Genomic DNA, 11,608 nt, shown 5'->3' on the forward strand with positions numbered 1-11,608 from the left:
TCGCCCAGAAAATGAGCTGTCGCCCCCTAATTCAGGCGACATGTGACGTTCCCCAAGGAGAAGGCCTACTCCTTGTCGCCCACAGATCTAGGCAACTGACAGGAGAAGAGAGGCCCCTCTCTTTCTCTAGTGGATAGCTCTTCATCGCCCAAAACACTGGGCGACTGTCGTCGTTGTCATTTAGATAGATGCAATGATGATACTATCTTATCCTATATATATATATTATATTATATTATATTAAAACTATAAAAACAAAGAGTAATGACATTTCTTTTATTCTTTAAGACATTATAATAAAAGTTTAAATATTATAGTTTATTTTTATTCATTTAAAGTCAAATTGCAATTGTTGAAGTTAAATGTCATTTGTGTTATTCATATTAGAAACAAGATTAATTTTGACATTTTTCACATGTCAAAAGTGGGTGAAAAATTAAAAAAAAGTTCTAACACTCACAGGTGGGACAGTGAATCCCACCCTCCACTAAAAATTAAGATTTCTGTTGGATTATATATATCAGACGGAGTTTTTAGCATATTCTTTAACATAAAGGATTTTTTTGCAACTCACGAAAATACAGGGGGATTTTTGCAATTTACCCAAACTTTATACTAGTATAGAACTTGTGCTATACGATTTTTTCTTCTTCTTATTTTCAATTAGTTTTTAATAATATATCGTTCTATACAAAAATCCTTTACGTAAAATAATAGATGAAAATAGTATTTTTGGATTTTTAATCTATTTTAATTATTATTTACGGTTGATATTTTTTTACATATACATCATATTTCTATTTATCAAGATCTATATTTATTTGAAGATTACCTTCAAACAATTATGACATCATAAGAAATATATATAACTTTTTATATGTATTCAACTCTATTTAACGATAAAAATAAAATAAAGGATTAGATAATTTTTTAAAGATAAATAATAAACTAATTAACAAACAAAACAAAATTTATTCTTATTATAACTTTTATTATCTTAGTAATTGCTACAATAGCCATGAATTATATATGCAAAGTTTGAAGTTTGAGAAAACGCCAAAAATTGAGAAGAAAAAGAAAGATAAATATATAAGTGAATAAAATTATTATTGGATATGAATGAATTTTAAAAATAGCACTACGCAGAACGATGGGGAGAAGGGGTTGCTGAAGTTGCAGCTGTAGAAGCGATCGGTGTGACTTTAGCATTGTTGTGTAAAGCACGAAAACGTAAGGCGATCTTTGAATTCATAATTATTTTCTCTGCAAAAATCAGAACAAGTTAGAAGCAACAAATGATCGAAAAGCGAACAAAAATATCGAGAACAAGAGGCATCACCTAAAGAACCCCTAACTCGGAGGGTTGCTGGAGTAAGACGAGCGAGCCACAGAACCTCTTCGATGAGAAGTCTTTTCGAATTGTACTGATAAGATGTAAGGCTGTTAATTAGGTCGCCTTCCAGCCCCCCTCCCTCTATTTTAGGTGAAGGTTTGTGTTTGCACCAATCACAGTGAAAGGGCCACACGTGACGGGGAGGAGGTCGCACAAAAATGAACTTCTCCCTCCAAGGACCTACATTCGATTTAAGAGTATCTAGGTACCTATAATCCTTCCTAGTAGACAGATAAAAGAAACCTCTATCTCCAGACCTCTTCGAGGTGGTAAAAGAATACAGCGACCAGAAATTGTCAAAATTGGGCTCTAAACGAAGGGCCTTCATGATTATTACAAAAAGAATATATGGCTGACAAAATTGGGTGATAATTGCATAGGACACAGTTGCAGATGATGAAAAATATTAGCGACTGCGGGTGCATACGATTCACCAAATGGATGTTAAAACTGCATTTATGTATGGTAAACTCTAAGAGGAAATATACATGGATCAGTCTGAGGGATTTGTAACTTATGGGAACGAGCATAAAGTTTGTGAACTTCTTAACTCACTCTATGGACTGAAACAGGTACCCAAGCAATGGCATGTAAAGTTTGAAAACACAATTCTATCTTTTGTCTTTAGTATTAATGAGGGTGACAACTGTATCTACTGTAAGGTTAAAGAAAATAATTGTATAATTGTTGGAATCGAAGTTCGACAAGCCAACGGGTTGGCCTTTAATATCTATTGGTAGAAGACAATCTTATTCAATATAGTGTTAGTATAATGAACACAATAAGTTTTCATTTGGCAAACCTTAGTCGTGCATACTACCATATATTTAATATGTTACAACAGAGCCCATAGATCAACTTACAACCAAAGAAATTAGGTTGCTGATTGGATGACGGCTATGAAACTAATTTCTGAGGGTTGAGAAAAATCGAGATCCTCGAGGTTCCATAAAGACTTGTCTAAGAAATGTATCGATTGGATATGTGTCACGTTTAACTGATGACAGACATGGGATGTCTATACATTCTTAATGGGTGGTTGGCATGAATTGTCAAGTCGAATGAACTGACTAACGATGAATCATCATATGGAAGCCCATGGGGCTTGGTTGGTATTATGGCCATCTAAAATTTGTTTTCAATCATACGTACATGCAATATATTTTTTCATTAATTTTATAATTTTTTTATAAAATAAAAATATTAAATTAATGGATAGATCAAATATCATTTTTATGGCATTGAAGTATTTAACTTAATTTAAATATTGTTTTGTCGATAAAGTAATACCATTTGGTTATTTGGGTAATTAATTCTAAATCACATTTTATGATTAAGGAAATAAATATTAATTGAATAATGAAGGCCAAACGAATTGCACCACTTTATCATCAAAAGTTTGAAGTACAGATTTTTTACCCACAAATTATACTATTAAAGTCATTTAGATCCATTTATAATATTTTCTTGTTTCGTTAATTTTTAAAGGTGAAAATGATAAACTATTATTATTTGAATCATAATCATTCATGTCGAATATTTATATCAAATAAAAACAACTACAACGATCATACCCTAATCAATAATATCGAATTAATTGTATCTAAACAATATCTACTATTATAGTAGAAAAACAACACTTACTATGCACTAAAACAACATCACATACGTTAGTGGGATCCAATTCTATAGGTTTCTCCCCTATGAATTTTCCAAAAATTTAACATCTCTAGATTCAATTATAACATTTGAATCTAAGTCCAAGAGCCCATAAGCTTTAGAATTTTCTACAAACCTACAAAAATACATTTTAAAGCTCTAGGTCCTAATTTTGTTTTTTTTTTTTTTTGTTTAGTTATCATCCTCAAACTCTAAGATAACTTACACTTGGTTTTCTGCCTTTCCATAATTCATATGGAGATACCTTTAATTTCTTAGAAGGTATTCTGTTATGTACACGGCATGCAGTTAAGATTGCTTCACATATGTCAGAATGAATAAATTTTAATAACTCAATATTTCTTTCTGCTTTAGGAAATAATTTTCTATACATTTTTTCTGAATATATATTTCACACTTTGGTTATCTTTTTTAATCATAAGATATAAAATCATTCTTAGACATAAAATTTAAATAACGAAAATTCACATGACCTAATTTATGATGCCATAAAGAAAAAGAAGACAACCCAACAAATTAAATAGAAATAGTTATTTTATTCATAGCGTTTAATTACTACAAAGTCTGAACATTACACCATATTAATAGCCTTTGCCTACAAACACACCACTTTTGGTGAAGATCAATTTGTTGGACTCAATGATAGCCTTCAAGTCTTTCTTGCACAAAAGATCAGTCGAAACCAAATTCTTGCGAATTTCAGGGACATGAAGAATATTAGTCAACAACAACTTCCTTACAGATGTAAAATTCACCTCTACACTTCCTTTGCTAATAACTATGGTGGTGTTTACATTTTCCATAAGCACATTTTTTTATTCTACTGCAATCTCATAATCTCTAAAAAGATTTTTGTCATTGCATACATGAAAGGTTGCACTAGAATCATACCACCAGTCATTTTACTGGACTGTGGTTGCCATATTCAGTTCAGCCAATTTTATAACCATTGCAACAATCTCATCGACATTAGCCTCAGCCACTTAGACATTTGGTGCTTCTTTCTTCTGCTTTTTGAAGCGATAATCTTTCTTGATGTGCCCTTTCTTGCCACAATTATAACATGTGACCATTTTATATTTATTGGAACTAGTTTCAAAAATCTTCCTTTTCTTTCCTCCTCCTGATTTTTGTTGTTTTCTGAAACATGGTTCACTTTAGAACTAGATTGCACCCCATGCACTTTGTCATGAACTCGAGTTTCATTTTATATTTGTAAGTGCTTGAGCAATTGATCAACAGAAAAATTCTCTGTTGAATGCAACAACTTTTTTCTGTAATTGTTCCAACTCACATAAAGTTTGGGTGTAATTGTCCCTACTTGCATGGCTTCTGGAATTTCTACTTGTGAATCTTTAAGTTTTGATACATAAATTTGTAATTCATGTACTTGATCCATAATTGACATATTATCATGTATGACAAACTCAAAATATTTTAAGAAAAAAAACTTATATGTGCCTTGTTTCTCAGTATTATATTTGTTCTCCAGAACAAGCCATCTCTGCAGCGGTGACTTCATCAAAGCATAAAAAACAAATAGGCGATCAGACAAGGTATTTAAAATATGCCCATGGCACAATAATTCATCCTTCCCTTTTCAACCATGCAACTTTAGCATCACTAGATTCATTTTCCTTAGCTGTCGGTGCTGGTTGATTCAGATCCAAAACATAGGCAACCATCGAGAAAGTTAGCAGGAACATCATTTGTCCTTCCAACGGGTATAGTTTGATCTATCAAAGTAAACCAATTTGACAAAATCTTGATTCATCATCTTCGTACCAGAACATGAACCGTTCTCCATATTATCACTTTAAGATTGTTAGGAAAATAATGATAACAAAGAAGCATAGTGAATTTAAACTTGAAGTATGGAAAAGACACACTTTTCTTAAAGTAATAATTGCCCCCATTATAAGTTGCTACCGGGTTGATATGCCATTTTACTTGTAGGATACTACAAGCCCCTGAAGTCTGCGAATAGCAATTTCGAAAAACTTCTATGAAGAACCAACAAAAAACTTATATATGTGAATACAAAATTCAAGAATAATATATGACACTTAATATTTATAGGCATTTAGAAATTTTTCCCAAATCATTGCAATGTTTCAATTGCAGATTGATTCACAACTAGTGCAATGGTTGATATTATGCAAAAAAGGTACATAACTTTTGAAAAGTTAAAATCATATTTCTTCTATTTTCTGCTAGAACATCGAAACTCAATTTTTACAAAATAAATAAAAATTAATTTTGAAAATAAATAAATAAAATTATTTATTTTCTTTCAATCACGAGCACGTGCCAAGTGTCAAGTGTGTGTGAATATATATATATATATATATATATATATTCCATCCCTTCTAATTTTCCCTCCAAGTTCTATTTCTGCAACTTAAGGAGACATATTTCATTATAAATCTTTTTAGATTTATTTATTCTTTCAACGTGGGAGATATTTTTATTAGATATGTTTTATTTACAAGTTATTTCCATAATTTGATTTATGAAGTTTTCAAAATGATTTTAAACACATTTAGTTATATGCTCTACGAAATTTTTAAATGACCCAAAATTGAAAAAACTTGATCACTTTATTTTCATTTGTACTTAAATCATTTTCTCCTTCACCATATTACTTCTTAATTATCTTTTTTTTTTTCCAAATAGATGGAAGGATATTGAGATTTTGAAATTATTTGAAATCAACTTTTATTTTAATTTTTCATCATTTTTCTCATTTGGGTTAAGTCTCTTTCTGTTTCTCATCATTTTATTATAATATATATATTTATAAATATACAGACGTAAGTTTTTATATAAATTTCTATATCCATGTTTTGAATTATCAATAAATAAAGATATAATATGTATAATAACATCTTGGAAACAAATAACTTAAATTTTTAATAAAGGTGTTGGATTGCTTTATACTTTGTGGAATCGATTATATGAAATATTAATGTCTACTTTGGAAAATTGTGATTGTTGAAAGCTTTGCATAGACAACATATAATCCCCTTTGTATTTTTATTATGAAACCTATGTATAAATTTAAAATTTTCATTTAAATAACTTTTCCCTAAGTGTATTAAAACCTTTTTACTTTGACTATCTTTAGCACTATGTTTATTTTTATATTTTGTTTGTAAGTTTTTTCTCTTTGTTATTCTAATTTTCTAAGTTTATATTACTTTTTTTTTTTTAGTTTATACCTACTTTTTCCCATCCTAGCTTACCATATGAGGTGCTTGGGAGACTTTATTATTACTTTTGGAGACTTTTTTGGAGTAATTTATTTTTCTAATTTACTTTTTAAAGACACATATAAGTGTCCTAAAAAATAATATATTAGTTATCTTGGGTTTTTGTGCGGTCGTAGGACGACGCCGCACTGTGGGCTTATTATGAAGCCAAAGTCGAAAGGCAAGAAGGCATGTCGGGCACGCCGTATGGGAGAACGACAAGGTGTCGGCATATTAATTAGGCTCGGACTTATGATACTGTCCTCCTCGGGCGAGGCATGGAAGGCGGCCATGACGAGGGCGAGCGCCTAGGATGTACCGAGTGTGTTGGACAAGAGATGGGCATTGCGGGCGCAAGCGTAGTGCCGTAATGTCGAAGCGGAGCGAGGATGCTCCTTGCCACTGGGCAATGTGTCGATAGGTTTCGAGTTGTTTTGTCCCTAAACTAATTTCTTGTAAGATATTTTAAAATATATTAAACAACACATATAATTGTCTCCTATATGTTTTAAGGCACAAATAAGTGTCTCGAAATAATTTTTATTTTGATGTAGGGCCACTTGTTTGCCTTATATAAGTATCCCAATAAAATATACTATAAAGCGCCCTGAATCTTCTTACGACACTACACTAAGTGTCTCACGAATTATAAGCGTCCCAATATGCGCTTTTTTTATACCTCGATATAAAATTTCTGTTGTAATCGTTAGAATATATAAATTTTAACGATAACTATGTTATTTTTTTAAAGTACGTTGAATATAAATTAATGGAAATCTACATGAATGCCCATTCTAATAACAAATACTATCGCAGGAGTAAAAGGGTCTTATTCTGTAAATTCCTGAGATTTTTATTCGCAGTCACAGTCGGTCATTGAGGATACATGTACTAGTGCTAGGGCTATTGCATAACAGTGCATGTCAAATCTAATTTCCACAAACATAGGGGGTTTATTGCAATTATGATATATCACAGGGGTGGCTGTGTAATTTAACGCCGCAGCATGCGTGTGCAGCAGTACTCCATTACATGAGCTGGCTCTGATTCATTTGATTGAGGAATACTGATCTGAACCACCGCTTATCAACCATTGATTTTTCTTGATGATGAGAATTGGTCCTTACACCATCCATCACATGATTAAATTGTCAAGGGCTTTTATTAGGACAAATTTAGATCAAACATATGTCTAATGTTTGGTATTGTAAGTAATTATTATCAATTTGGTTAAGGTTATAATTATTTAATAAATATTTAAATTAGCTACAATCACAAAAGTTTAATAATTGATGTGCATAAAAATAAATTTGGCTCAAGAGGTCCAAACAATCCAAAAAGAAGAACGAAAAGAGAGGCCTATAACATCTTAAGAGGCTTAAGAGGATCTGACAAGTGTCCTTAGCGAGTGTCCCGCAAAAAAACAGACAGGTGGGCGGCCTTGGAGAGTGCCCACCAAAAAGCAGATAAGCAGACGGCCTTGGCAGGTGTCTTCAAAAAACAGATTGGCAAAGGAATGAGGTTGAATGTAACCCCCTTTCATTGGGCCCATGAAGAGATCTAAAGCCCAAGTCAGGCCCACAAATCTATGATAAGTACAGTTCGTTGAAAAATTACCAGGCTCAGCCCAAAAGGAAAGCTAGTACACTAAGATTGGCCTAAGAAGGAGGCCTGCCTCCCAAACCCAGCCTTGGGAGAAGTGAGTGGCCCTCAAGAAGCTGGACTCCTTGATTTAGAAGGACTCTTTGTAGAGCAAGAGTACTCATATAGAGGGAGTCCTTCAACTAAAGACGTGCTGCTCAAGTCAAGGAGCAGATAAGATCGTGCCTTATCTCCGAATTTTCGCCTTCTGTCTCGAAAATGCAGGTCACACTAAAGTTCCTGTAAGAGAGACTCCTTTGCTATGAATACAAGCAGCATCCCTTAACACGGATACCTACAGGCCCCCAACAGACAAACCTTCATGAAGGTGGAAACTATCTTGCTATTTCGCTGCAACTCTCAACTCGTGCTTTTGCCATATTTTACTCACGAGATCCTTATTTTTATTTCAATTTCTCATTTCAACACCCCACAATAGGGACACATTCAGTCCTCCAGCCCGGACTCCTTCAACCCACCAAAAGGGACACCTTCAAGTCCCACGAGAGGAACACATTCAATCCCTCTATGGGGACTCTTTCCAAAATTTAGGAAACCACTCTTTATTCTTACTTTAGCATTCGAATGCACTCTTAGTACAATCTCTCACAAAATTGCTTACTCTATCACGGTTCCTCATTACGTTTTATTTCTTATGATTATTTTTCTCCTAAATCTGATACTAACTTGGGCGTTGGAGTACTAACGCCTTTTTTATAGGTCCCCCCTTCATGACGTTTCGACCCAAGCTTTGAACATAGTCCATATCAGTTGGACTCGTGCATTTTTTAAATGCATCAATAATAAAGAAAAATTTTTGGAATTTCTAAAAATTCTATTATTTATAAATGTTTAATTTAGCCATAATAAAAAGGTAAATAATAAAGAGTTTTTTTTTCTAAAATAAATACTTTTGAAAAATCTATTATTCATAAAGTATTAAATCAGATATAATAAAAGGTATAGCAAATGGATATTAATTCGTAAGACTTTTTGAAAAATATATCATTCGCAACGCTTTATGTTAGCCATAATAAAAGGTAAACAAATGAAGAAAAATCATAGGAATTTCTCAAAAGTAAGGTAGCCATAATAAAAGGTAGCCTAACTTACATTACGCTTTCATGATATTTATTATAATTACAAATACTTTTTGTCATTTAAAAAATTATGAATATTTTTTTAAAATTAATGACTGTCTAATAAATACTCCTCATGACAATCTATCGTAAGGGGTATTTGTTAGAAGATCGTTAATTCTAGAGAATTATTTTATAAATTTTTAAATAATAAGAAATATTTATAATTATGAAAAATTTCAAGATACCTTTTACAATTTATCATAAAAGGTAAAGCAAATTAATGAACGGAAATCATTTGAATTTCCAAATTGAAGAAGATGCTAGTAATTCCTAGCTAGGCTCCGCAACAATATGAGATGGATCGATCCTTAGTTGGTTTCAATGTGGAAGATTTATGATACGATAAAGTTGAAAGGAGCCGACTCAAGGTACCTACACTTAAATCCTTTAAGCGCAAGTTTGGTGGAGTTTAAAAAAGGACGAGTTTTGGGTTCAAAAATTGGGTATTGGATGGATAGTGAGTCCTAACAAATAGGACTACCTGATGCCTAAGTGGGTTGCAGGTCCATTTCAACCCGTCTCGAAACTTACCCCATAAATATTTTATTTATATATTTTTATGGATATTTTTAATAGTGGAATTTTCAAATATTTGTATTGATAATATTATAGATAAATATAATTCGTTCCCAAGTAATAATAGTTTTAGGGTGAATAGCAATTTATCCTCATGTGATATTGAAAATGAGCAAATTACTCCATATGAAAAATAAATAGTAATTTACCCCCCTTTGTTTGAAAAAAATAAAGCAACTTACCTCCCTTCATTTTTTAAAATCTAGGGGGTTGATGCGTGCGATTTTAGCATAGGTCCGAAATTCTTGGATTCTGGTGTTGGATTTGGGCTAATGGTGTGAGAGCTCTTGAGAAAGAGAACTTGCAAAACAAAATGTTAGCATTCTGAAGCTTAGGTTAGTACTGGATTCGAAGAATAATAATTCAGGCAACGAAAAGTATCAAAAGAATAAGATATAATGATGGAGAAACGAAAATAGATCGAATATATGAATGCAATAGCAGATCAGTAAAGTGGCAGCCAAGTTTCTGCAGCGTGAAGGTATCCTTTCGCCTGGGGGTGAATCCATGATTCATTGTAGAGTGTCCTCCCTTACCGTGGAATGCATAATGCTCCCTATCCCTGAAGGAAATGGATAGAGTTGGTTGAGATAAAGCTTGATTGATTCCTATTTTTAGGGATCATGTTGTGCGGGTTAGTTATTTGAGTGAGGGAGAGAGTCCGAGATGGAAGGGGGACTCCTAGCCTACAGGAGTCTGCCGGGTGTTCAGAGTCCGAGTTCCTGGAGGAGACCTTCCTGCCACGTGTACTCCCTGTCAGCTAGGAGGGCCTACATGGAGGGCCCATGTGTATGCCACGCAAGCTTTAATTAGGGACTAACGTGTGCACAAGAGTTAGGCCAGCTACAGGAGTTTGGGCTAGGAGCGTTGGGGGTGCACTATGGGTTTCTTCCTTGTTATCGCTATACATAAGTGGGTGTTTGGGCTTTTTAGTTTGTTCTTGGGCCGAAATATGCTGGGCCATATCCATCAGGGAAGTAAATTGCTGCATTATGAAAAACACATGAGGATAAATCGCTATATTATTTTTTATAAGGGGGTTGTTTGTCTATTTTTAATAACAAAAATAGATAAATGTGCAATTTACCCAATATTTTTATGGATATGTTATTGAATTTTTTTTCTTTAATTGTTTGCTTATAAAATATAAAACCATACATTAAGATCAAATAAGTTACAACTTACATAATCTGTCATTCAAGTTGAGAGGAACTTATATTTTAACAAATAAAGAGATAGATTGAGAGATCAAGAATTTTAGAGTCCCATAAATTTGAAAAACGTAATTGATAAATCACTCTAAATCTTATTTCAACATATAATATTGAAAGGAAAAAAAAATAAAAAGATCAATCGATTAAATATGTCCCAACGAATTTTGTAGTGGGGGCGGGGGTATGGAGGGCCCCAAGACCTTGTGGAAATTGATGGAGTAGATCCCAAATTCACCCTAACGCACCTCATACCTGTCCCACAGACTGTCCCTATTCCTACCTTATATGCGAGTGATTTTATTGATAGAAGAGATTAATAATAAATAATTTATGATATTGGAAAGAAAGGCAAAAAAGAAAAACATTTGTAGAATAAAGATATACTAAAAATAAAATAAAAATAAATGAATGAGGCTACATATGTTGTTTGGTGAGTTGGATTGATGGGTTGAGATGTTTGAAGAAGAAAATGTTGTGATAGAAGAAATGAGAGACACGTGGTTTGTACGTCAGTCTAAGATATTAATAAATATGTTTATGTAGTTTTAGGATGTGGGAGGAAAGGGTTTATGATGATTTTGATTAGGAGCGTATACGGCATCACCTATTATATACTGTATGTATTTTTCTTGTTTAAAAATGCAAAATTAATAATACATATTGTGTCTATTTTTAACCCAAAAGAAGGAAATCAGCGGTGAAGTGATTGTT

Source organism: Sesamum indicum, linkage group LG2 (genome assembly GCF_026168435.1).
Source record: "Sesamum indicum cultivar Baizhima isolate 11 linkage group LG2, ASM2616843v1, whole genome shotgun sequence".
In the NCBI taxonomy this organism is placed as follows: Eukaryota; Viridiplantae; Streptophyta; class Magnoliopsida; order Lamiales; family Pedaliaceae; genus Sesamum; species Sesamum indicum.